General features: G+C 42.9%; 1 long non-coding RNA gene across 2 annotated transcripts in view; it reads right to left on the bottom strand.

Moving 5' to 3' along the window:
- The window catches only part of LOC148056727 (uncharacterized), a 47,295-nt gene that overhangs the window by 5,754 nt on the left and 14,240 nt on the right, over nucleotides 1-27,301 (bottom strand). Inside the window, exons 3-4 of one of the 2 annotated variants that reach the window (XR_015702747.1) lie at nucleotides 4,261-4,340; nucleotides 3,699-3,784 (exon numbers count right to left, since the gene is read on the bottom strand). This is a non-coding gene — a long non-coding RNA (uncharacterized LOC148056727). Of the gene's footprint in view, nucleotides 1-3,698; nucleotides 3,785-4,260; nucleotides 4,341-27,301 lie in introns of those variants that run through there. The other variant, XR_015702748.1, reaches the window with a different exon arrangement.

Here is a 27,301-nt window from a genome sequence, read left to right as displayed (position 1 = left end):
TGAAGAGTTTGCACATGTTAAACAACAAGGAATATTTTCTTGCTAGCAGCACTGACCAAATATTGCTGTCACTGGCAGGGCCCTCTTCCCCCAAAGCCTGGGCTAGAAGAGATGGCCAGCCACAAATTCTGCCTCCCCCAAGCCCACCGCTCATTTTCATGTTGATCCTTTAGCAAGAACTGCCCCTGCACATTCAAGGGAAGCAAGATGGGTCCTGGGGACAGTCAGGGTGAGTGACCAGGCAGGGCAGACATCTCTTCTGGCCTCGCTCTGTCTCCGCAGGCACCTGCTACCTACCTCAGCCTCCAACTTGAACCACTATAAACTAATTCATTTCAGAGCAGAGTCCATCCTTAACGGGACACTTGTGCAATTCAGAAGCACATGTGTTTGCCCCCACCAGCCTGCTTCACTCAGCATTATAACCTCCAGCAAAGCGGGGGGAGAAGGGGCCCTGGGCAGCTCAGCATGGCAGTGCAGCAGCCACGAAGGGGCCCATTTCAGTTTGATTTGTTGCGGCACTCTAGATGCAAGATGAAATCTGAGAGATGAAATCTGAGCAATTTCTTGCTTCTCTTCTTTCTGGACAGTATATTAACACTATAAAGAAGGCTGAACAGTGGGGCTTCCCAACTCCATTATTGTCAAGGCCTATTTCAAAGGCAGTGGCTGAAATGCCCAGTGCTGCCTTTGTTGATCCTGGACTCAGGTCTCCTCCACGTTGCACTTCTGTCAGACCGCAAGGCTGAGCACATTAAAAATAAGCTTTCTCTGGAGGGGTGGAGGAGGGGGGAGACAGGAGGAGTACCGCCTGAGCCTACACACAGTGCCCACTACATTCACACTACTCTCAAGTTCCTCGTGTAAAAGTAGGGGAAGCAGAAAAGCTGCCAGATGCCAATTCTCCTACCTGAAGTCTTGCACCTGACTTCCTAGGCACCAGTGTGATGCCAAGCCATGGTCTGGGCTACAGTCTGACCAACGCTGCCAGTCAGCCTGCCATACCTGCCACCAACCCTTCTGGTCAGAGAGAAATACAAAATGCACAGACTCTTTATTATCCACCTCCAGTAGAGGGGTTTTTTGTCCCCAAGACCCATGACAAGCTTATTACAGACCGTTTCAATTCGAATCAACTTGTCAAGAAAAGAAAGTGGAGAAAATGCATTAATTAAACAGCTTTACTCATGCAGAAAAGCTGCCAGCGTGAGCATTTTAAATTACCTGGGCACACCTAGCGGATTTGCATTCCCTTGGCACAGCTTTACTCTGGCCCACAAAGCATCACCCACTTCATACTTCCAGCTGAACGAGGAACAAAAGAAGCTGACAGCCCAGCACCACCTTCCCGGCTTGGGGGCTAGCGCCCTTTCCGAGGGATTTTGTGTCAGTTTATGCAGAAACCTCGCTCCTGCTAGATGCGGGGACAGGAAGTTGGGATTCTTCTATAAAACTAAAGACCAAGGCAAAAAGAGGCCTTCCAGAAACAAAGGAGGTGGAGCTGCGGCCGGCAGGGGGGTAACTGCATGCCATTGTTAAATATTAACATAAAATAAAGCAGGAGAAATGGATGTCCATCAACAGAATTAGAAGGAACTAAGTGAGTTTAAGAACAAAAGGTTTACTTATTTAAATTACAGGAGATGAAAAACAGCTGGGAATGCAATTTATAGCACAAAGTACAAAGCTACAAGACTGTTAAATGCAATTATATTTCAAAGTACTTTTTCCCCTCCGTTTTAAACTAAATATGTACAATTATTTTAACTAAAATAAAACTAATGACAATGTAGCCGTTAGATGTTCCATCCCTTCCCTCCATGGCTTTCAAATTCAGCTCATCCGTTTACATTAACTGAATAGTTTGATTCCCTCATCCAAATAGAGGTCGGCCTTTCAGATAGGAGACTAAAGCTTGAAGAAAGAAAACCACTGCAAGCAGATCTTTATTTTTAAAAACTACCTCTCACTATTAAATTCATGGACCTTCAACCATACTTTCATATTTGTCTTTATCACTTCTCTGCACAAAGGAAGAGTGGGAAAAGTAGCTGACTAATTAACTTTACTATTTGTTACATTTGATTTGTACATTTGGTCATAGCAGGGATGCCTATCAGTAAAGATATTTAAAGATATTCAAAAGTTTGAGGCTTTGGCGGTTTCTTCACTGCTTGAGAAAAACAGCACCAGTGTTCAAAGCCTCTGGGCCAGCAGGGCCCAGCACTAAGATGCGGTCTGCATCAAGGGCTAGGTTTTCAAAACCACCCAGTACTGCCTTTATTGTGCTGCCACTATTACCTGCAACAAAACTCTCCAGGGGAAAAATCTGCCTTCACCTGAGACACTGGCTTCTTTTCCTCTACTTCTGCAGAGCTGCCACTTGCTTCCACCGGGCTCAGGAGCAGCAGACTCCGAACCTCAACGGGCAGCTCCATCACTGGCTCCCGTGAGTCCTATCTATTAAGGGTACTTTTAATTCCAGGTGTTTTAGCACTAGACCCTGCCCTGCAGAGCACTGAGCCACCTCTGTCTCTTGAAGCTGCGCCTCATGCCTTACCTGATTAGGCCCTTTATTTGGAAGATGGTGGGTTCCACTTCAGCAAACACAGTCTGCTTGCAGATTGTGTAAGTGCAAGGCTGAAAATTCACCATTGTACCCAGTTTAGAAAATTAACTTATGGAAATGAAAATCCTCATGGAAGGACTAATAATTCCTCCATTACCAATGCAATGAAACCAAGACTTGAAACACAAATGAGACCTCAAGCTCCATGAAGTCTACCTTATGTCCTCAGCAGAGGATCAATTCCAGCCATTTAACCAGGAGCAGGGACGTGTGTGTTCTAAAACAGCAAGAGTTTTGCCTGACATAGCTTTCTGGATAGTTTACCCACAGAGGATTCAAAAAATGTTGCTCTTCTTGGCACATAAAGTAGTTTTGGTATATTCACATTAGCCATTTCAATGGAGACTACATAGGATGACAGAAAACTTCAGCTTGCCTCTTCGGTTATGGTAAATACAGAATTACATGCCGTTTTAATAATGTGTCTCCTTACAATTGACATAGATGAAGAAAAGCAGGCCCATGCAAAAAGTTACTAGAACTGAATAAATAATTCGTGATGAACAGTTTATTCGAACACATTGTTTCCCATTCTGTTCGCAAATTGGCCACGAATAGAGTGACTTTTTTATTTGATCAATTATTCAACAAATTCACTAAATAATTCTTAGTCTCCAATGCTGTCGTGTCAGCTTTATTAAAAATAGGAGAGATTTGTAAAGCAACCTGTTTAACTGGACACCAGTCTCATGCTACAGACCTTGTTTGAAGGATAGGGACATGGTTTAGTGATGGACTTGGCAGTGCTAGGTTAAGGGTTGGACTCAATGATCTTAAAGGTCTTTTCCAACCTAAACGATTCTACGGTTCTGTAACAAAGGGTTTATTGTCATCCAGCAGAGGTGCACCTCTAATGGTTGCTGCTTAAGGCCATGCAACATTCAAAATTAGGTTTTCAGAAAAATCAAAGTGCTAGCACAATCAGCTTTATCCAACTATTAGCTTTTCCAACAACAAAGTTCAGGATCTTAGTCACACATCAATATATTACATTGCTTAAAGTTTCCTTCTATTATAATTTTCACAATTAAAATATGTTCAAGAGCTAAATGAAACACTTTTGTCTCAGTAAAAGAAAAAAACAACTTTTATTTCTTTCAAAATGAAATGGCTTGCAACTCCTTGCTGCGACAAATTTTTCTTCATTTAGGTCACCTTAAAAAAAAGATATTACTTGTTTCAGATGCCAAATAACTGCCAAAGGAAAAAATAAAATCAGTTAGTCGGACAGATCTTTTTAAAGTTAGGAACATACTTCAAGTGTTCTGGGCTGCAACAAGCCATTGGTTTTGATTCACCTAAAAAAATTACCAATTTACCAAAAACTCACCAAAAAAGTACCAGCCCAGGCTAACGAGCCATAAAAAACACATGCACATATAAATTAGTTTGTGTTCTTGTTCTGACAACAGCCTGTAGCAGATGTTTTAGAGAAAGACACAAGAAGCCTTGAATTAGACAGATGTGAGATAATCTGCCTCCCACCATGGGTGTCTTCCTAATCCCTTAAAATCTGAAGCAGAAGGTTGAGTGTCTTTCCAAAAACATTGCAGCAGTTTGTTTGCATTAACTATTATTAAGGACAAAGCTAGCAATGACATGTTTTACAAGCTCTGTTTTCAGTTACTTACAGTTTTGCAAAACTTGGACTGAAAGTTTCACGCCAGGTACCTTTCTTGGACTAAAGTTTTGCATTCTCTTTTGATAGTTTCTGCAAGAGATATTATGGTACTTTTAAGAAAATGGCTCAAGGAATATACATCGTTCCATAAACATCATAAATTCTTGCTGACCACCTCAAGGCACAGATAGCTTCCCAACAAAGTAGTGCCTTATACTTCAGCAGAGGGATTTTGCTGTGCCTTTTGCTAATTTAAAAGAAAGAAAAAGAAGGGGGGGGGGGGGGGGGAATCACATTTGGCCAGGTTGTAAATCTTTGGGGAAGAGAGATTCAGCGCATAGTTCTCTCAAAACACCATATGCACAGAGCAGTCACCAGCCTGGCTCAACAGGGGCTGAGCTGGCTTTTCTCTTCCCCTGTTCCCCAAAGCAGCAGGCAGAAGAGCAGAGGCTCAGGATGTCGCCACTCCCAAGATCCCGCTGCTTCTGGTACCAGCACAACATGAACAGGCTGCAGAAATACGGGCAGTGAGAACCGCATCTGGGAGAGAACAAACCAGGCAAAAACACTGAGTGGGAGAAGTTGGAAGCTGATAACTGCAGATGAGGAACTGATGCTGGGGCTAGGACATAGGAGCATTGCCCAAGGAGGACTCCGGCATGGCACTCTCGAGAGAAGCAGAGAGTTGGTGGCTGGAAGAGCCACCATGACATGGTGAAGTCCCTGAAGGTGATTGAGGACAGGGACAGAAGCAGCAAGTGCAGGGCTTGGTACTGATGTAAAGAGCTTAGGAGAAAGCATGGGATGGGACTGTCACAGGGAAGAACTGGAAGAAACCCAGGAAGAAGATGCCATGCTCAAAGAGACAGGGAGTGCAGTGAGACCACTTTACTGCAGGGACTGAAATGGAACCAGAGGTTCCTCCATCCACAAAATATATTGTACTCCTAGAAGGTTTCAGTCCTCCTTGACCAGTTCACACATGAAGGCATGTTTTTCTGTTTGTTCTATTACAATTACAGGAAATGCATATAAAAATTTGTCAGGACACTGAAGTCTTGCATCAAAGCATTGCAACTTTGCAGGAATCAAGTATATTGCATAGTGGACCCCTGGGAAAAAAAAGCCTGATCACCTAAAAACTACTCCAGCACCTCACACAGAGGTCATGTCAGTATTAGACAGCTCCAACACAGATTTCTTCATTTCTTCACTTCCATACAAATAACAATGGACTTTTTTTTTTCTTTTCTTTAATTTTTTAATTCATCTAGGTGTTTCATTCAATACCAAGATCTTAGTAGGGTTCACTTCCACCCAGCTCTGGTGGCCACGAGCTCCACAGATGAACACTTCTACACACCAGCCTATGCTGCATCTGCTGCTGGATGGAACAATTGGTCAGAGAAGGGGACAGGGCAATGAGGACCACATTTCACATGCATGGCTTGTGAACACACAGTTTTACTGGCTTAACACAATACGCAACCTTAAAACAGTTCAGCCAACAAAAGCAGAAGGCTAAACAAACAATGGTTTTGTTTAAAGTAAATCTTATTCAGGCTGATCTTAAACAGATTAGGAACAGGTTAAATTTAAGATCTCTGCTGGACCATTCCACACTGTCTTTTAGTTTAAAAGTGAAAATACACATGTAGGCAATCCACAAGCAAGACGGTTTTTGCCAGCATACTTCAGTAAAGAAGGCCAGATGCTCAGATGCTGAAGTACTTGCAACCACAGAAATGGAAGTCAGCTCCTAAAGTTTAACTGCAAACAAGATGCGGACAACATCAGGAGGTGCAAAAACAGTTATTAGTGTCCTGACAAAAGAAAAAAAAAAAAAGAAAAAATAAGAAGTCTAGTTCCCAGGAGATTACTGCCAGAGAGGCCTTAAGACATTGTTAATTTTGCTAAATGAACTATAAAGTATTCAGTATAATAATTCCAGATATACTGTGCTCAACAAAAAGAAGAGGTTCCTTTTTTTAAAGGGATGCATTATCTTTGCTTTTTATTGGTTTGTTCAAATATTAATTTGTTTTTAAAGTCATAGGTCTACAAAAGTTTGTATCTGAAAGTCAGAATTCACAGCATGAACATATGAAAAAGTCTTTAAAGGACTCGAGTCTTCCTGTATTTCCCTGCTACAGTCTATAGTCTATACACCAGAGAGAGCGCAAGTATCTCACCAAAACCAGAAACACTTTAATAATAAATAAAAGCTTTCCTGACATTGGAAAATATTTTCACCACAAAAAGTAATGTATTTTTAATTATAATGCTGAACATCTCTTCAACAGGGGGACGTTTGCCTCCGAGTGAACCCTTAGCACAGATGCACTGCTCACACCATGACCCCATCTGCTCAAGCACTGGGGAAACACCATGAAAGCGAGCTTCATCTCACAGCAGTGCAGCATATTTGCACCAGGGGCTCTCGTGACTGATTTTATCAGTCTAGCTAAAGCAGGTAGTAGAGCTCAAAACTCAGAGATGGTCTTTGCACACACAAGAAAAAAAAAAAGGTTGAATTTGATTCATTTGGACAGGGAAGCAACTGCTTTATCCTACCTTCCCCTAACATGACATTTATGAATATGTTCTGCACAAGACTAGATGAAACACATCTGGTTTCTGTGTCCTTTCCAAAGGACTTTTTAAGCACAGAGTCAAAAGAAAGCAATATACTGAAATGGGAAAGACAGCTGGGACATACAAGGTCCACAGGCACTGGTGCTGAGGGCAGGCACAGCCATGGTGGGGGGCACGTGCCCAAGAGCACAAACTGCACACCACCACGCTGCTGGGCCACCAAGCCTCCCTCTAAATCCTCCCCCCAAAACAACAAAGGATGTGAGGGTAAGGATGAGCCCATATGGTATCAGACCTTGGTTATCCATCTGGGACAACCCCCAACCTGAGCATTGATAAGGCTATTGTCAAATCGTGTGGGGCGATTACATGTGGGAGCATGATCCTTGTGTAGATTACCAGGGGAAGCAAGATGGGTTAACAGTGTCCATGAACGATGCAGACTCCACTGTTATTGATTAAAGCTGAGCTGGGTTCTGTGAATTACACACCAACCTTTTTACATACCTTCTTTCAGGTGTGTACTTTTTTTTGGCCTGGCTACCTTTTAAAGCTTATTGCTGATTTTCCACTCTGTTGCATAAAAAAAACCCGCAAACGCTGTTACAGACCATAGCTAAGCATCTGCAAGTTATAAAACATTTAAAAGCTTTACATTTAACCTATCTATTGGCAATAAAACATACTCCAACACAAATGCACTATTTGAGACAGATGTTTGAAATATGAATGAATGTTTGAATATTCAGTTTTAAATACTCATGATAAAAGAAGCTGCAGAGACATGCCATTGATCTAATACTTGTTTGCACATTCCTTAGGGCTATGCATGAAGCATAATGGGATTTCTATGTTCCTAAACAACAAAAGGTGTAAAAATGCCTTTTCAGTTGCAAACTTTGTTCATTTATTCCTGTGGCAAAAGAATGCAAATCTTCAGTCATTTTTTTGTGCACTGACATCAAGTCTTTCTCACACAAAAAGTTCCTTAAAGAAACAAGAAGAAAGTTCAGAATAAAGTCATGCTTCCTCCCCCACATGTCCCTTTAAAAAAATAGAGAGAAGAAAAAAAAAAAAGAGAAGGAAATTTCACTTAACTCAATTGTACCTGCCAGCTAAAAGCAAAGGCTACTTAAGTGAGTGACTCTAATGAGAATGGGTTTGCCAGGTCCAAGCAAAATATTTGTTTCAGTATGGTTAAGCCTTCAGTATACCTGCTGCATGCATTTCTGCCCCAGCTCTCTAGCTAAGTGACAAAACCTGTACACAGACAGAAATGGCAAAACAACTCTACATTAAAGCATATGATGGTAGCTTATAAACATGAGTAAGAAGTTATTCTGTACAAAGACACATTCCCTGTTAATCCCTCTAATTTTGCTTTTTCAACCGTTTATTTGTAGAGTGGAAGAGGAGCTTTTTTTTTTCACTATGAAATTGCAGATATTTAAAATTAATACTAAATCAGGAACTGAAAGAATGGGGTGGTGGGATGCATTTTCAAGGAGGAGTGTAGGGAAAGAGTGTTAATGTCAGAATCAATCCTTGAGCTATGAATAACTTAACTTCAAAGCTGATGCTACTGTCTGACTGAGCACCCTATGTCTTCAAGGAAGATAAAGCCACATCTGTAGTCAAACCAATGTTTAATTCAGATTACACAGAACAATATGGAAACTTGACTAGAGCCAATTAAACTAAGCTTTCACCGACTGATAAAAATGCCATTTCGCATCCTTTCTGTGCACAGCAAGGAGCAGTTTGCGAGCGTTACACTTCTGAACCCACATTTATTGACCTAAGACATTTTTGTACTTAACACATCAATACCAGGATTTCAATTAGGACATTTGATATTCTCCTTTCAAAACGGGAAGGATCTTTACTTCCACCAGGGACAAACCCCCATAACCCTGTAGGGACTATGCAGAAGTACAGAGAATATTTTCCAATGAAAAATGCAATTTCTGTAGGAGATCACTAAGAAAGCTGATGTTTGGAAAATACAAGATACTTTGCTCGGGCACCTTCAATACATGGAAGTGCATTTCTCCTACCAGCCTCACTACTGTAATTCAAGAACTGTAGGCAAATCCAGGCCCTGTTCTTGCCCATGGCCAGACTCTGTGTAATCACACACCCACCAACTGATCTGTGGTGCCTCGTGGGAGACGTAGGCTGGCCCAGGGCCCCACCATACTCCCCTGAAGAGCAAGGACCGTTGTCTCCCAGCTCATGTCCCTGTGGAGTCATGCACCACAAGAAGCAGCATTTAATAGCTGAGCTGCCCAGAAACAAAGCATTTGAGGTTGACTTAGAGCTTAGTGTAGTGAAACATTTCAAAGATTTCAAAATGAAATACTATGACTCCACCGAGTCATGGCTTTTCAGAATAAGTTACTGGCACTGTGGGCAGCAAACACAGAAGTATTCAAATCCAAGAACTGGCTGTTAACCTAAATTAAACCTTTTGGGATCTGATTCCCTGATAGCCAAAAATTGTATAGGTGACCCATGGGTGTCTACAAGAGACTACAAATTAGCACAGCTGTGCATCAAGATAGGCTGGTCACAAAGCAGTCAGGTGGAAACGACAGCATCTGAAACATGGAACCAGTGACCTGCAGAAAGTAGCCAGAAAATTACACTATGGATTGTGTTCAGCTGCAAGTCTTCCACAAAGCCCTGCTTCTAAAGGACTGGCCCCAGTGTTCCTTCTCAGCTCCTTAAAGGTTAGTTTCCCTGTGCCTCAAACTCCCACCTGCAAAAGAAAAGCAACTTTATCCCTGTCCTACACGCTGCCCACCTATCTATGCAACTGCAAGCTCTTTGGGGTAAAAGAACCACAGATAAGGCCTGACCCTGGGGTTGTGGCCTTTAGGAGTAACAAATACAAATAGAAACTGTGTATATAGGAAGTAGTGAAAGCCTGTGAGCAACCCCTGGCAGGCAGCAGAAGCATGAAAGCAGCTGTGTTACCTTAGGTCTAAACTTTGCCATTGGTATCAGACAAATGGCATGCAAGCAATGTTAACTGCCAGCAGTAAACTTCACCAATAGGCAGCCAGAAGTGGAGGGAGAGAACAATTGAGCTACTTTCCAAGAAATTCTGTGATTTTCCAGCTAACCATGCAGCTGTAAAACTGAAGAGTCCAGGCTGGTTTATGCAATAAGAGAAAGCCAACATTATAGGCAGCCAACATATTTCAAAACACAGTGGTGTACTTTCTTTGGTATTTCTTCGCCTTCCTTCACTCTCATCTCCATTTTATTAAAATTTAAAACCCACACCGTCGATATCATTTCCAGGGACCAGGTCTGTGCTGGCCACCGCTCCTTCCTCTGCCGAATCCAGCACCCGGCCATGCAGATGCCCCAGCCCTCCTCGTTGGCGCACACAAGCCAGAAGAGAGGGATTAACAAAGAGGAGAGTAGGGTTTCTTAAGAGCTCTTCATAATGGACAGTGTCTGACTCTATATAGAGGGATAAAAGGAGAGCGATAAACTCTGTTGTTGTCAAGAAAGAGAAGAGCGCTTAAAAAGCCTTTCAAATAAGCAATTTCCCCTCTCATCAGTATCCTCTTGACTGTTAAGCTCCTTCTTTTGTCTCTTACCTTGAATGGTGATCAGCAATGCATGATTGGCCAACGGGCATCAGCTGTAAGCCTAACAACACAAGCCAGCTGAAACCACCGAGGAAAGACCACTCTCCTAAAGACCTATCTGCTTGGTGGAGGAGAAGGAAGAAAAGGCAAAGCGTGACAGCTTCATTTGCCTTGCCTGTTTTGGCAAAGGGGATAGGATTTGCCATCCCCTATATTAGGTTTACTGAGCATCCCATCTCTGAAACGAATCAGGATTGAATGTGCAGGTGCCAGGAACCCCACTGCCAAACAAGTTTCCACCCTACAATCCTTAACGAGATTTTTGCTTATATCCTCAAGGATGAGGGGTCAGTAGCCATTCCACTCTCCGCATGCCTCCTGGCCTATCCTCAAACAGCTGCACTGCAACCAAGAAGTTTCTTCCTTGCAAAGCGTATTATACCTTCTGGTCACATTTGTCTTGTGCGTCAATTAACTGGCACATGCCTAACAGCACCCTGAGCACAGTCAGAGCACACACTCGGTTAAAGATCAGCAAGGATCAGCTTCATGCTGAGTCAGAAGTGCCACAGCCAAAAGGGAGCAATTTTACCTTTTAAAAAAGCTTGGTTTCTCATTAGGAATCTTTTGCTTGCTTTACTTTAACATTGCTGTTTAACCTGGCTGCATGGTGAAGGGCTTTCCAGGGTTGCTGTTGGCCATGCAGAGACTCTAAATCACTTCTTCACTAATCCAACTCCATTCAAGTACAGAGGAAGAAACAGAGTCAAGGCTGAGAGTTTAAGACATCAGAAGTTCGCACTAGTCTGGTGCATAACAACAACCAGAAGGCAATGCAGATCACCTCTCTTCCCAACACCCAACCAATATATTTTTGGCCATATAACAATTCATGCAGGACTGTTTAGATATATCGCTGTTTCCAGTCTAGTCTTACACTGCCCAGCAAACCCTTTCTCCAGATAAAAGAGCCACTTTGCCCACAATGCAGTTGGCCTTTAACATAAGGCTTTGTTAATTGAATTTAAAAAAAAAAGTAATCTTGGAGCAACTCCCTCTGCTGCAACAGTTTTAGCCAGGGCAGTTCCCTTGCCTCCAAGCAGGGCTTTGCCATATTTTGAGGAAGCTGAAGCAACAGAGAGGGGGAAATCATAGAATCGTTAAGGTTGGAAAAGACCCTTAAGATCGAGTGCAACCATTAACCCAGCACTGCCAAGTCCACCACTAAACCATGTTCTTAAGCACCACATCTACCCGTCTTTTAAATACCTCCAGGGATGGAGACTCAACCCCTTCCCTGGGCAGCCTGTGCCAATGAAGTGAAGAGTGAGAGTGTGCTTTTCTGGGCTTTGGAAGGTCTAACACCAACAACCTAAAAATGTTAACAGAATGACTGTACAGATTTGTACAGTGCCAGCAGAATAGGCTTCTGACCACAGAACATCTGGGAGAAGATGAAGAGAAAAAAATTTGGAGGCTACCAAAATGTGTACCCTATCTGAGACATATGAAGTGATCTGCAGAAGTGCAGAGTACTCTGAGAGGCAAATGAGACCAGCGAGGGCTCTGCTCTTAACATGCGAAGAGTATAAACTGGTATGACTCTACAGTCATACACATTTTCTAAATTGGACATCCCCATGAGTTACCACCATCTCCAGCCCTTAGTTTCTCCATGGTGTCTGCGTCACCCTCTCAGCTCAGTGTTGTCATGAAGACTTATATTTGCAAAGTGCTTACAGGCCAGAAGCATTTAAAAAGAAAAAGTTAGTAACTCTGTCCCCTGCCCAGGGTTTGTGTGGCACGCTGTGCTTACACAGTCCACGTATACCAATCCTGCACATCAGAAAGAAACCTGGCACATGAGCCTCACTCATCCACACAAGGGCACTCACTGACAGTTGCACAGGGAAACTTCAGTAGCTGACTTGATGCAACCCTAACACTTGGTTAATGTTGTGGACTGTCTTTGATACTGCCCCAGTAGGGTAAGCAAATGCTCCGAGAGCTGCCAAGCCACTGAGCTTCCCCAGTTCAAAGAGCTGAGGGCTTTCTCTGCATGTTCAACTACATAGAACAGCACCATTTTCCTCAGAGTTTTATACCAGGAGCTAATTCTGATCACCAGTGGGTTATCATGTTATTTCTTCAAGGGTCAGACTCCCCTCTCTCATGGTTCTTAGAAGTTAGAATAAAGTTTTAACCGGAACCAACCTTGCTACCATCAATACCCAAACTTCAGTGAGATGCCCCACTTCAAGAGCATCTTCAAGAGGATGCACTTTGCAAAATTAAGAGTGCTCTTTGGTCCAAAGCCCAGCAAAGCAAATGTGCACAGTAACTTCAGTTCATGCCTTTACTTCAGACATTAAGATTTTATGTACTCAAAAAACAAATTGCCTCTTCCATAGAAAGTTCTCCGTGTCTTTATTGGTACTTTCACAAGATACAACTTCCAAAGGTTGTTTTTCCAATTTATAGAGATGTTAACTGCAATTACTTACTGTTCATACTCTCACATAGCCCATGGTGCCATAGGCTATGTGCAGAGCACCAGCGTACTGAGCAACACAAAGTCAGAGAAGAGACCCTTCCCTCTTCCTCTGGCTCCTCTTCCCAGTAACATGGTTGGTTACAAACAAGGTGCTCCTTCCATCAGGCATTAGGTAGAAGTATAATCATGACAGTAAACCTCCCCAGCTCCTGCTGACTTCAGTGGTTGTTCACAGTGCTCAGGTCAGAAAAAGTATTAATCCTGTCCTTTAAAGTCTATGCTCAGGTACACACCACAGCTCCCAGTTTCCTTAATCACCCCCTGAAAGCCAGCAGTTCAGGACATAGACACTTCACTCTTCTCTAACAAACAGTAATTTTCAGAGATACTTTGCTGGGGGAGGGGAACTACAGGAACACTAATTTTTGTTTAGAAAACAAGAAAGGAGCACCCAGAGTTTAAGTAAAACAAAGCAGAAATTAATACAGTCTGTTACTTTTTGTGTGTGGTCATTTTTCTAAAGAAAGATTTATCGGGACAATTCTCTGAGCAACAACGACCTAACAAAGACATCACATTATGCCATTTGCACAAATAATTACACATCATTTAGATATTAGTCTTCCTTCTCAAGGCATCACAAGGGAGCCTTCACTTTTTGAGCACATGCAACTCCCATTAACATTAATGAGAGCTACTTACATATACAGGATGGACAGTAGATCTCTTGAGAATCTCTGCATGCATCGTACCTTGTCTAGGGAAACAACAGAAACGTAACAAAGGCAGATCCTAAATCAAGGAGGATTCAGCCACTGAACGGCCATGCCCAACTCTCAGCATTTCTCATCACTTACTGCTCCCCCAGCTCCTTGTGGAACATTGCTGTGGTGCTACTCACCATGCTCCTGAGCAACGCACCTCTATCTCCAACTCACCCTGGAGCTGGTCTTGCTCTGGGTTACACGTGGCAAACCCACGTTCCCTCCACGTTGGGAGTGAGAATCACTTATGGGGAATCCTGTTTCTCAAATTCAAATTAGCGGATCAGATCCAGATTTTCAGATTGTAGTTTTTACTTTGGACCTTTCCAAATTTTGTGCCTACTAACAAATACAGCACTGCAGCTAGCTGGTTTTGCCAGCAGTGTCTGTTAGGGTTACGTCAATCAACATCATCGTTTCTCTGCGGTGTTAGTGCCTCAGAACTGACATACGCAAAGGAGAGCAGAAGTGCTAATGCTTTTCCACAGAAGTGTGGCAGCCATATCACACTGAGACGGTACTAGCAGGTATCTTAACCCCTCCTTTTCCATCTCTTCAGCCCTGTCACAACTGTAGAGTACTGAACAAACTGCTGTTCTCAGCTGTGCCAGTGAGGAAAACGCATTTCCATGTGCTGTACAAGCCTCATTCCTGCTTGTAACTCAGCAGGAGCTCCAAGAGAAGGAAGAGGGTGGTGTCGCTGTCGGAGCGGAGGAGTGGCCATCAGGGGCTTTCAGCTCTATACCCAGTTTTCTTGTTGGGAAGGAAACCTTTTTCTTTGGTCTCTCAACCTCCAAAAACAGTGACTGCACTACTTCTCAATCGCTTAGAGGAGTGCTGAGAAGGCAGCCAGTCTTTGTGAAGGGCATTTGAAAAGCAGATGTGCTTGTTATCCTTGTGCGTGTCTACACTAGGCCTTTTTTCATATCCCTTACAATGCCGCTCCAGTCCCTTGCTTTTATTTCACACCCAAATCCCTGTGGCTCCAGCTCACATCAGAGAGGCCAACGGCGAGCACTCTCTCCCCAGCAAGTCCAGCAGTAAACTTCATAGGGCTTAACCAAATCAACAGAATTTCAGTGGGAAGTGAGACACTTCAGAGCAACAATGCTTTAAATAGTAGCATAAGTTACAGCCTGAACCTCACAAGCTATTATAAAATTATCACACTTAATTTTTCACTTTTATTAGTAGGCTCTGTGCTCAGTAGATAGAAACAGCACTGACTTCCATGGCTGCATCTCCCTGCCCAAACTGGTCCCCTCCCTACAAATGCCTCCTGTGATGTGCAGTACTGTTTCATGTCCTAAGAAGTCCTTCACTTACATAAACTGCTAATCTAAATATATCACTTTCCATGGCCAGCAATGGTTGATAAGTTGTGTTCCCTTTATTTGTACCATTCAATAGTCATTATGAGACTTGGTAAAGAACTTTCTCCAGAGCAAAGTTAAGCCAGATCTAAGCTGCTTCAAAGTGCTGATTCAGCTTGCTGGTAGTTTATCACTCAGACAAAACACACAATTGTGTAACCTAAGAAGATATTACAGGAGGACGCTCCAAAGAGGAAGGGAAGCAATGTTTGAAAAACCTACTTAGCTTCTCTTTCACTCGTTACCACAACAGCAGAGCTTACCTTTAAAAAAAAAACAACCACAAATTAAAAGATATTATTTCAGAAAAAAACAGCTTCCAAGATCACAATGCCATATTAAATTCTTTCCCAAGCTCAATAAACTATGACTTATAAAACTTGTAAAATCTTTACTAGACTCTTGACAGCTCCACATGTGTCTGTGGCAAGAAGAATGGAACCTTTTGCTAAACATCTGCTAAATCTTGCATCTTGGCTAGAACAACTCTACCCGATAGCAACACACTGTCTAACGCTTGCCGACTGCGGTCTGGGACTGTGACGGAATCTGTCTTTCGGCATGAAAACACCACGCTGCTTTGCCATGGTGTGTTATCACAGCCTGTGTTTGCAGCAGCCACTTCCAGTAATATTGCATAATGGCACATCTCTTGGGGCAGTTGTGCCTCAACAGTGGCACATTGTTCATCGCGGCTGAAGTCATACAGCTGCCAGCTACGTTTTCAAAGAGGATGCACACACGGTGTCTCCATTTGTACACACTGCTGGGGAAGTTAGGAGTCCAGCAGCTTTGTTTGTGAACAGTCAGGGTACAAATCTAGAGGATAGCTTAAGAACAGGTAGTTAAGTTTAGTCAAAGAAATTTCTGAGAACAGAGAAGTCAGAGAAAGTAAATTTGCTCATTTGTGCAATATATCCGAGAAATTCCTTTATGGAGTACATTTAACAATATTCTTTCATTCTACAGAATAGTGACTTCTGGTTTTCCAGGACAGATCAACATGCATACACTAAGCGGTTCTACCCATATAACACCAAGTATTCTGAAAAACTAAAGTCTCGTGTTTTTAAGTTCACACTGTCCTGTCATTACTTGAAACACAGAAGATGCTCAAATCAGTATCCCCACATCTTTTGGGGAGCTCTCACATCTGCTTCAGAAGCATTTTCCAAAGGACAGTGCTAGAAACAAGGTATTTGGCTAGTGGCAACTTAGGCCTGGTCTAGCACAGCAATTAAACATTTCCTGTTTTATCTTCTATGAACTTTCTTTTACACAATTCCTTATTTGAAGTCATCCTATGACCTCTCTGATTCAAAAGAACCCACGTGTCTTGTGTTAATACTACTTGGAATAGGTTGCTAAAACCATTCAAAACATGGAGTTTACAAAAGCTCCACTTGCTTATACTCAGAAAAACTTTTCAGCTTCAAGGAGAAGCTAACAATTTTACATTGTCCTGCAGAGATGCAGAACAAAAATCACTGATGCTTCCATAGTCCGCTGCGTTTAGTTTCAAAGCACAAGTCTGTAATAGTGCAAGGAACTGATCTGCTGGAAGGGAGCTTTGCCCATCTACACCCTTTAGCCGTGTTGATCCATGCTTTGCATGTGGAAATAAGTTGTACATCTACAGACCAGCTGAATTTCCTAGTCTTTAATGATGTGAACCCTCTAGCTTAGTTTGGCTTCCTACTTTGAGATACAAACCCAAATATTTTTTTTTTAAGTAAGTCAGCTATGCCACAAGAAGCTTCCCACTTCTTGTGAACATAACAGATAGCCCAGAACAGCTTTTTGCCATATAGTATTTTTAAAAAAAAAAAAAAATATTTTTCTTCCTGACAGTCCACCCAATGCCATTTATAATAAACAGGCATTTCCCCCCATTACACCTCTCCACAGCCATATTACTCTGTACGTACTAGTCTCATGGGTTTGACTGATTTTTGACAATCATTTCTTCCCCCCTATTGTAAATACTTTTTATTTTCTGAGGCTGTCCCTAACACTGGAAGAAAAAATTGTATCTAACCTCAGTAGTTTACCTTGGAGTACAGCAATGCTCAAGATATTCTCTCTGGCTTGCTCTTCAGCATGTGGTACATCATAAGGCATGAAATTCAGAAGCATTTCTCCATGTATATCACAAGTACTTTCCCTTACTGAGATGGATTTTTTGAAACTGGTAAGTCCTCTTGACAACCTACTCAAGGAGACCTTTCAGAAAAACGTGCACTAGACCACCATGTTTATCCCACATACCTCCCTCCTCTCAGATGGAGAGGACAGAAAGACGAAAAGCATGTCTGCATTCTTACAAGACAAAAAAAAAAAGTTCTCTAGTATCTAAAAAAGAAAATGCTATGGCAATCTGGGAACTCCAGTGCATTGGAAGATGAAAGATAAATCGTGTTATGTGAACGTTGCACATGTTGTTGTTATTATCTCTAAGAGGAGGACCCCATTGTGCTAAATACTACACACGCTCAAAATAACAGGCAGTTCCTGCCCCAGAGGCCTCATAACCTAAGATAAAAGCAGTATTGTTGTCCCCTTTTTATAAAGGGGAAGTGGGACACCAGAAGATTCAGTGACTTGAACAAGTTACTCAATGAAATGGCAGATCTGGGAATTGAACCCAGATTCAAGTCTCCATCCCATGATTTAATCCACACATCATTGCTCACAATCACTTCTAGTTAAGCAGCAACATCTAAACTTCAAATTGGTACCCATTACTATTTCTACTTATTTAATGAGAAAGAACAATACTTGATCTATTGTTCATTCCCCCATTCATTTTAGATTCCTGTAAGATTCATATTTAGGTATATGTTCAAAAGATGCCACATAGCCACAAAGAAATAGTTTGTATTCACTCTACACCCAATTCCTATTGACATACTGAGTCCATTCATAAGTGGAATACTTTAGCCCTACCTTTGTATTTAATTTTGTAGGCCAGTGCAAAGGATTAATTTGAAGAGATTTATGCTGTTTCTAAACATGGGACGTGGTTATAAGACACTGCAAGAGCTTCTAGCTGATGGAACACAGAAGAGGGGAGAAGGCTTAAAAATACCACAGACTAAGAAATAATGCAAACCAGCAATCTGAATGTGTTTGATAGGTGAAGGAAGGGAAGTTGCTGCAGGACATATGGAGGCTCAGGAGAAAGAAGATGGAAAGACAACACAAGGGGCAGTCAACAGCAGCTTCAGGAGGAAGATGAGAGCAGAGCAGGCCTGGTCTGAGCTGTGTAGGGCATGTACTAGAAAGTTTGTGTTGATAATTTACGTTCCATAAGTCCAAGTTTAACTGTGTATTACCCTGTACTTACTGCCAAACGGGGAAAGAATCCCCCTCCAAGAGTCCAAACAAAAGGCTAAACTGTAAAGAATAACGAACTACAATGGGGCCAGGTGTCTCAGGACAGCCCCAATGAGGGAACACAAGGCTTCTGCTTCTGCGTTACTATTTGAAAAGTTACTTAAGGCAGGAGAGCTCAAAAGCAATATGGCCGCTGAGTACAAGCACAAATGCTGTTAGTGCACACACAAACTGGACCGGGACTACACAGCACTTACTGCACCAAGAAGTGAGAGTGCCCAAAAAAGGAGGCTTTGCTAAAGAGAAAGATGAGTCAAAGGACTGGCCTACTAAAAGCAAATTACTTACATATTCAAATTCAGAGCGCACTGACATCTATCTTTAAACAGGCACTTTAAAAAAAACATCACATGCAAGTGCCCACAGCAGCAGTATTATGCTTCACAGGTGGTCACAACTTAAAAAATTACAACCATTGGGAATAGAATAGAAGCAGCTATTATGTTGCCCAGGAATGTGACATTAAGAACAGAGTTGCTCAAAGTTTTGAGCAACTTGAAAACTCAATGCAGTATAAGTTGGGTACCCAAAAAAAACCCCTAATGGCTATCCCAGCCAGTAGCTTCAAATTCCTCCTTCACTTCACAGTATGAAGTTGTGAAATCACACACTTAAGCTACCTAAACATTTGTCCATTTAATATCTGAACCCAAATCAATATTTCAAGAGTCTTGAAAATGTTTTCTCCTCTTGGGAAACCAGAGAGAAAAGTAAGACTTAAAACAGAGCGAGGAGGCATACAAGTTCTTTGGAGGTGCACAGAATGATATTAGAATTTCTAAACCTAAAAATAATGCAAGAGCAAACTCGCTAATGTAGAGCAGCTGAAGAGATGTACACTGTGAAACTGCAGCCTTTGGAAGAGTTAACCCTGGGCCTAATAGAAAAGCTGAGGTGGAAGAAGGCGCTGGCCCAGCCACAAGGCTAGACAGGAAGCTGCACCCCGGGGAACCATGAAGTTTCTGCAGGACGAAGAAAATGAAAACTCATAATGAAGTTCAGACACTTTGGGATGGGGGGAGCGCGACACAGTCTCGCCAAACTGGATGGCTCTACTCGGCTGGAAAACGGCCTTTCTCACAATCCAAGAGTTGCGTGAATTGCAGCAAGTTCTTCCAATGATTTTAAAGCAAATACTTGCAGACTGAATTCTACTCCTGTCCAATGGGCTTTACATACATGAGACAGCAATCAAATCTGATTTGTTCTCAATCTGTGATCAGAGATTTGTTTTTGGCCATGTTTTAAGAGAACTAGTCATAAAAGGTCAGAAGTCTAAGAGGAGGGAGCAGGGTTCTCCCAGCAGACCAGACTGCTACTGCATTAACCTGGAGGTCACCATAGTGATCAGAGCAAAAAGCCAACCATGTTTGAGAAAACTGTGGATTCAACTCTTTAGAGAACTGATTTTTATTCATCCCTCTGGAGCAGAGACTGGGAAGTGCCTCCCACTGCAGCTCTTGGGACCTTGGGGAGCAAGAGCCAAATAAACCGACACCAGAAACTGAGATTACACTGAACATTTTGAAAGCGCATGTAAGTGGACTGCTCTTTTCACTGGTGGCATTAAGCCATTCTCCTAGGCCAGCTGTGATCACTGAGTTTTAAATCAGTGAGCTCTGTTTACTCCTATGGTTTTCTCTGTCTTGAAACAGTGCATCTATTTCCTCATTTTTAGCAAGAAAAAAAATACATCGGACTACATGAAGGGGCTAGACGCTGTATTTGGCAAATTGGGAAGAGTAAAACTATGTTGGATTACTGAAGCTGTACAGGAAAATTTCCCTGTTAATGTCTGACATTTCAACTTGGTCAGTTCTGACAGCTTTCTGGCTTTTCAGCAAGAAATCCTAAAACAAATATTTTCAAACACTACCTCAAGAAAATTAAGTTTGCAGAGTTTTTCTTTGGACAGGCCTTTCCTTTTTTTAAATAAAAAAATACCCCAAACTCTAAAATAGATTTGTTTTCTCCTCCTCAAAGAACAGAACATTTTCTTGTTAAATGGCTTCAAAGACTAGCAAACATTTTTCTGAGAAATTTCAAGTAACTCTAGAGTACTTCTGGAAACCTCACTCTTCCTATGCAAACTTCTATCCACTATCAGCACCCCCACATAGTGATCTTAATCCTCTACTGAATGAAAGTACACATGAAAATTAACAGACATTTCTGCCAACACGTTCCCTTTCTCCAGGGGATGCTGCACCAGCTCAAAGTCTGCCTTCGTTGCTGTGTTATTTCAGTTATTATCTGGACAGTAATATTGAAAGAATTACATGTTGCCAAGTTTGAAAGATCAATCATCTCTCAGTCTTCTCCTTGGTAATTTATCATCTAGCATTTGGGAGAAAAAAAAAAAAAAAGACATTGTATTCTCCAAGGAAAAGCCAGATCTGGGACACTACACTAGGAAAAAATAATTGGTCCCATTATCATCATTGTCTCTAGCTTTACACTTAAGGGAGAAATATGTCTGAATAGCTGGTTACATCAGCAATGCAGATAGAGAAGAAATTCCCACAGTGTGAGTAAGTCTTCACACACTTAGAGAACGTGACCACACACAAAACACATTACAGTGGAGAAGAACAAAGCAACCTCAGGAAGTGTCCCTGATTGTTTTCGGCTGATTAAGGACATATGCCAACAAGCCTCTAGTTGTTCAGGGAAGCTTCGCAACTTCAGTAGGTCAAATTTACATAACACAATTAAAGATACCGAACAGTTTGGGTCTATATAAAACTTGCATTCGGAACAATGTAAGGTGCAAGTTTAAGACAATTTTGTTGTTTTGGACCAGTTCAACCAAGGGACAGCTTTATCTTTCAAGTTAAAAGAGCAGGGGAGAGATTAAAAGTCAGCTTAGCTAATGTAAATAGCCAATTTACATTAACGTCACCCATTTGTTTCAGAATCAAAACACACAGAGACTTCAAGCAGTAACAGCAGTTCTAGAAAACAGCATTAAGCTGGCACGAACATCAGGCCTTTGAACAAAGATACTGCGTATTACTTTTTTCAAAAGTCACTGCACAAAGACCTAAAGCTTTTTGGAGAAAATAAACCTCCAAACACTGCACTGAATTGCAGGAATTTGCCAGGTTGTTGCTTTTTCCAGCAGAGCAGCCAGGCGCTGAGCAGCAGCAGTCACCACCGGCCCCCAAAGGCTTCCACCAAACTACACAGCGGAGTCAAATATGCGCTCCTCTGGGCACTGCTGATGCTGGTATCACCTCAGAGCTCATCGACACGACAAGTTTTAACTTGGAGTTAACCAACTGCCAGCATCGCCTCGGTGTTGGGCCAGGAGTGCCGAGGGAGGCTTTGAGAACAGCTCACCTACACAAGGAGCGCTTGCTTCTCTCCTCCCTCCCCAAGTCAGCCAGCCTAATAAAAAGGTATTACATTTCCCTACAAATCAGACTTCTGTAGAGAAGGCATTAAAAAAAGCCACAGTAGCTTTTAAAAAAAAAAAAGATAAACTAAACATAGTACTTGGAGAAAAATGTAAGGCTTCCTGTAAATTAAACTGAACCTTTTTACATAATAGATCGCTCGCAGCTATTTGTAAGGAAGTGACAAAGCTGCTGCAGATCTTAAGATATTGTAGCGAGGTTCACAGATGCACTTATGTAAATATTTTCTGACAACTCAGCTGCTACCGAAAACATTTTTGAAGTTATCAAAAAGAATTTAAAGTATTTTTCACTCTAGTCATTAACTCTTTATTTGCAAAAAGGCGCCACCAGAACCGTTAAGCAAAATGATCCCTTCTGCAGAAGGCACAAGCCCAGAGAGCAATGCTTTTAAACCTGCCACCAAAATCTGAGCTCCGGCACTGCTGTCAGAGGGCAGCCCATGATCAGCTGCTTGTCCCAAGCCAACAAGAAGCAGGTTTTCGCCTTCAGAGCGATCATGCTCCACAGCCCATGCTCAGTCCATATACCACACCACCCAAGCAGCACTCTCACATGTAAGCTGGTCAGACAGCTAAGCCAGGAGAAGTTTCCCAGTCTTTAGGCTGCCAGATATAACACTATGCCAATTTAGCCAATGCAGTTAGCATTGCATGGTGAGACAGCAAGAGTCAGAGCCTGGCCATGCTCAGCTTTAGCAACCTGAAAAAACAGAAACAGAATGCTTTACCTCGAAGCCATTATCTATTTCTTGGCATTACAAGGCAGAAATACTACACAGCCTGGCAGTGGTCTATTATCATATGTATTTTATCTACTGTCACACATACATTGCCATTTAGCTGCAGTTTCTTTTGGAGCTTATTTTTCTCTCCAGACATTTAAATTGCATAATTTTTTTTGCTGTTAAGCACATACAGAAAGACATCTATTAAGTGAAGACGATACAAATTAGAGACAATTAAGAGCAGCCCATTAATGGTTTGTTATCTCTCTAGCAATCCTCCAGGAATCATTAGTGGACACTGCAGATCCTATTAGATTCTGTATTTGGGTCTCAGATTTGAGACAAAAAAGCTTTGTGAAGACATATCTACAGACAGCTTTCCCTGCTGGGTACTTACCCCAGCCACCTCAAGCACGCAAGACATAAGATACTACTCCTAAGGTCAGCAGGAATTCACATTACTAAAAGGAGCTTTGCTATAGCTCTGTTTCAGATGGTACAACAACTCGGTGCTTGAGGCTTGATACCAGTTACCCGGGGTTTAGCTCAAAATACCCTTTGGGGGGTAAGGGCAAAGGACAGGACAAACCCTCATTGCTGGGGAAGATCAGGTGATAGCAAATCGCCAGGAGACCACATCTGAGGTACAAAAACTGCTTGACAGCTCCTCAACCATGTAATTCATTCCTCTTCGCAGAACTACACAGGGCACATCTCAGCAGATCAGATCTTCAGGGCAATCTCTGCTTTCAGAGTTCAACACTTCATAGCACTAGGGATGCTTAGAGAAGTGTAAAAGACAACTGGACATATTTACAGCACCATCTCCTGACCAAAGTACCCAATTAAAAATCATACATTACAGCAAAAAAAAAAAAATCTGCAATTAAACCAATCTACCTTTTTTTGGTGTGTACTCACATATCAACACCATACAGAGATTTCTGTGAGTGCTTGTTATTCTAATAGAATTCATTAATGCCTTTTTAGTTGGTTCCTTTTAATTGTTATTGGATTTCCCTGTATGGGTGAGAAGTATTTACAATACCATTCACTGCACCAACAGATCAGGCAGGTCACACGATCCTGGGGAGATGAAATATATTCTTCCCTCCAGAGGAAAAGCCACATTTAAAGCCAGGGAATGGTCCATGCTGGAGCACACTCTTGCCCAACTATAAAAAGGAATATAGGGAGTTTAACCCTACAGACCCCCCCCAGGTTTTCCCTCTGTTGTCTGAACATACACATATAACTTTGAGTGCTCTGGCACCGCAGCTGTGACACTTGGTTTCTCTAAAGGTGCTCATGCTTCAGTAGCAAACACTGCAGTGGACATGACTCCAGCTCTTTCCCCACACAGCTGGGATGAAATCTTGATGCTACTGAAGTCTAGAGCAAAACTGCCACTGACTTCAGCAACGCCTGAATTTCACCCTAGTTTTAAAGGTATCTCATTTTTGGCTGGCAAGATTTCAACCCTTTTTAATTCCCAGAAGCTCAACCACAAATCCCTCTTCTCCTCCCACGCAGCTGCTCTGAAACTCCCTGAGCTCCTCTAAGACAGCAGCCAAGCAGGCCTCCATGGGAAGACACAGGGCTTTGCTTGCAGGAGATCCCCACCTCCCCAGACCATCTCCCAGTTCCACAAAGCCAATCTGTAAAAACCTTCAAATTGATTAAGAACAGACACCCCCTGTGAGCTTCCCCCTTCCCCCCAAGCTCTCCGTATCACTGCCCACAGCAACGCGCCCCTTCCCGCACCACAGTCAAGGGAGCGCAGACCTGGCACAGGCAGGACTGCCAAGCTACCAAAGCATGGCACGGAGTCCCGGGCACAGCAACAGGCTCCAGGAGGCAAGGGACCCAGCCCTAGGCTCAGGGATCTGCAACAGTCCCGTGAAGTCACAGCACTAGGATCTAACTCGGAGCCTGACCCTCCCCCAGCATTTGTTTTTTTAAAGAAAGCAGACATTAAAGACATAAACCAAAATTGCAGTGACAGGAACAAGATAAATCAAGTATCGTCCAGCCCAAAATTAAGAACCCTGCTTTTTGGTGTCCCCAAGTGTCTTCCAGATACAGAGCTTATCCCAACCATCTGGCCATCAAACACTGAGACAAGACAGAAACAGCCTAACAGAAGGATAGATGTCAGAGAGCGACAAAGCAGCATTTAACGGTGCAAAAAAAAGATGAATGCGGCCTCCTGAGAAGAAAGCATCACTGCAATTGGAAAGAGACAGGAATGAAAAAGTCAAGGGAAGTTTTCAGACTAGGAGCTTACAAATACCAATGTCCACCAACCATCCACAGGCTTTGGCACATTCATTTTAGGTTCCTTTGACAAAATCTGGTAGTCCCAGCAGTGTGAATGATTGGCCTATCAGGGGTCATGGGCACAGCACCGTCAGCAGGAGCAACTAAGCCTGAGAAAGCGGCATCACGTTTGGTTTAACGTGACTGAAACATTGCACTGGTTACAGCTGCAGTCGGTTTGTTCATATGCCAAACACAGCGTTAGCTGGCAGGTCATGGAGGAGTTAAACCCTCATTCTGCAAAGGCTCACCATGTGCCTCATGCTCAGCCACCCCACTGGCTATAGAAATACTCCCACCCACGCCAGCCTTCAAGGGATGGGGGACTCCATGCAGCTCAGTCTGGTAGAAAAATCAAAATTCCTGGGGCTTTTTTTATTTCTGGCCAATCTCATTACTTTTTACTCACGGTGCAGAGCCTAGAAAGGTTTCAGTCAGAAACTGGAGCCATTATGCACACTAAATATTGCTACACTCGCATAGGAAAAGACAGCCCTTGACCTGAACACTTGCCTCCCTAATATGAGACAGTCACAGAGAGAGTCACAAAATCTTTCTAGAAGCCCAGAGATCCCTTAGGGAGAACAAAAGAAGACAAGATGATTTCATAGTTAAAATATACAAGCAGCACAAGTTGTAATACACAGGAGCCAAGTCTTAGCTATCTTGTCCTGATCAGAATAGGCCTCCCAGGTCAATCCAGTGTTAAGCAATATGCTGCAGTTGGGCACTGGCAGGATTTCTTCACCCTGTAAGTGTTCAGGACAACACTGTGCCACCTCTAGGCTCTAGCCCCTCATTCCCCCTATTTTACATCAAGGATGATTTGTTGGCATGTCCTTGCTTCATCCTGATCCATACACAGGAGAAAAAAGTAAGTGAATTTTCTACCCTTGGTGAATTTTCTGTCCCTTGTGCACCTGGCAGTGCTGATGCCAGTCAGGGTCAGTCAGCTTGGCTCTGGCCATGGACTCTTACTAACCACGTGAAAGATCCCCACAAAACTCCTTTCAATAGCTTCTGCTTCACATGTATTACACATCTTAAGGCCCCCATCACAGCACAGCATTCAGCAGGGAGCTGCCATCACGCTCAACACACAACAGGACAGCAAAAGTCATCCTGTTTGCAGCATAAAAAACCTCTGATATACAAAGCACTTCCAAAGATGGCCCATGCAGCGGCTCCCAGGGATGAACCGGGGCACTGGAGCCCTTTACGAGTCACAACTACCCATCTGCAGGAGCGAGGGTGACAGTCCCCAGAGCCTTTCCTCAGCAACATCATAACCAGCTCCCCATGGCACCATCCCCCAAGGTCACCGTAGCAGCAGAGAACAAAGTTGTCTCAGGAAGAGCCTGCCATAAAGCATAATCCAACACACATCCCCTCAAGCTCTGGGCCCTAGCTTCCTAACCTGGCCCTGATCACCTCCCCTTTCTGCAGGGGAAAGGAGGTTGTAGCAAGGTGGGGGTCGGTCTCTTCTCTCAAGTAAGAAGTGATAGGACAAGGGGAAATGGTCTGAAGCTGCGCCAGGGGAAGTTTAGGTCGGATATTAGGAAAAACTTCTTCACTGAAAGTATAGTCAGGCACTGGAACAGGCTGCCCAGGGAAGGGGTTGAGTCTCCATCCTGGAGGTATTTAAAAGAAGGGTAGACATGGTGCTCGAGGACATGGTTTAGTGGTGGACTTGGCAGTGACAGGTTAACAGTTGGACTCAATGATCTTAATGGTCTTCTCCAACCTTAATGATTCTATGATTCTACGACAGCCCCGCCAGCCCTGCGGCCCCATCCACAGAGCAGCCCTCCCTCGGTCCCCGAGGTGCCTCCTACCTTCCCTGTTTGGCAGGATCTCAGAGCAGCTGTGCCACCACTGAGGAGGTGATTAGGCTTTTCCCGAACCCTTTGCAGGCTGCTGCCATTGATGTGCCCCACAAATGTATTCTACTTCAATTGCCAAAAACATACAGGAGCTATAAAAGAGGAAGATGTCCTTCAATAGCTCCTAAAATGACTTTTGCTCCCTTCCCTAAAAAGCTGCAATATAAATTAGGGCAGAGATGGGCTGCTAAGGGAAGCTCCTTTGTCCCTGTTATGTTAGAAGAGAAAAATAATTGTTGGCTTTCCATCAGCCAGCAGGAGCAACTGCTGCAGTGCCATGCCAAAAGGATTAGCACCTCTCTGTACTTCTTTGGGGACAGCTATGATCTGCTGTTCTCCAAGTCAGTGTTTCTTTATTATGGCACGTATCAAAAGAGCACCATTGTTTAGAATATGCTCCTTATTTCACATCGGAAAGGGAAAATGATAGGAACACAGGGGCTCAAAGTTTGGAAGATGAAAAGGAAAACACAATA

Source organism: Nipponia nippon, unplaced genomic scaffold (assembly GCF_047370975.1).
Source record: "Nipponia nippon isolate SJK-2023a ecotype South Korea unplaced genomic scaffold, ASM4737097v1 scaffold_12, whole genome shotgun sequence".
Lineage (NCBI taxonomy): Eukaryota > Metazoa > Chordata > Aves > Pelecaniformes > Threskiornithidae > Nipponia > Nipponia nippon.
The sequence above is the reverse complement of the archived record's forward strand: the minus strand, read 5'-3'. Positions and strand labels throughout refer to the sequence as shown.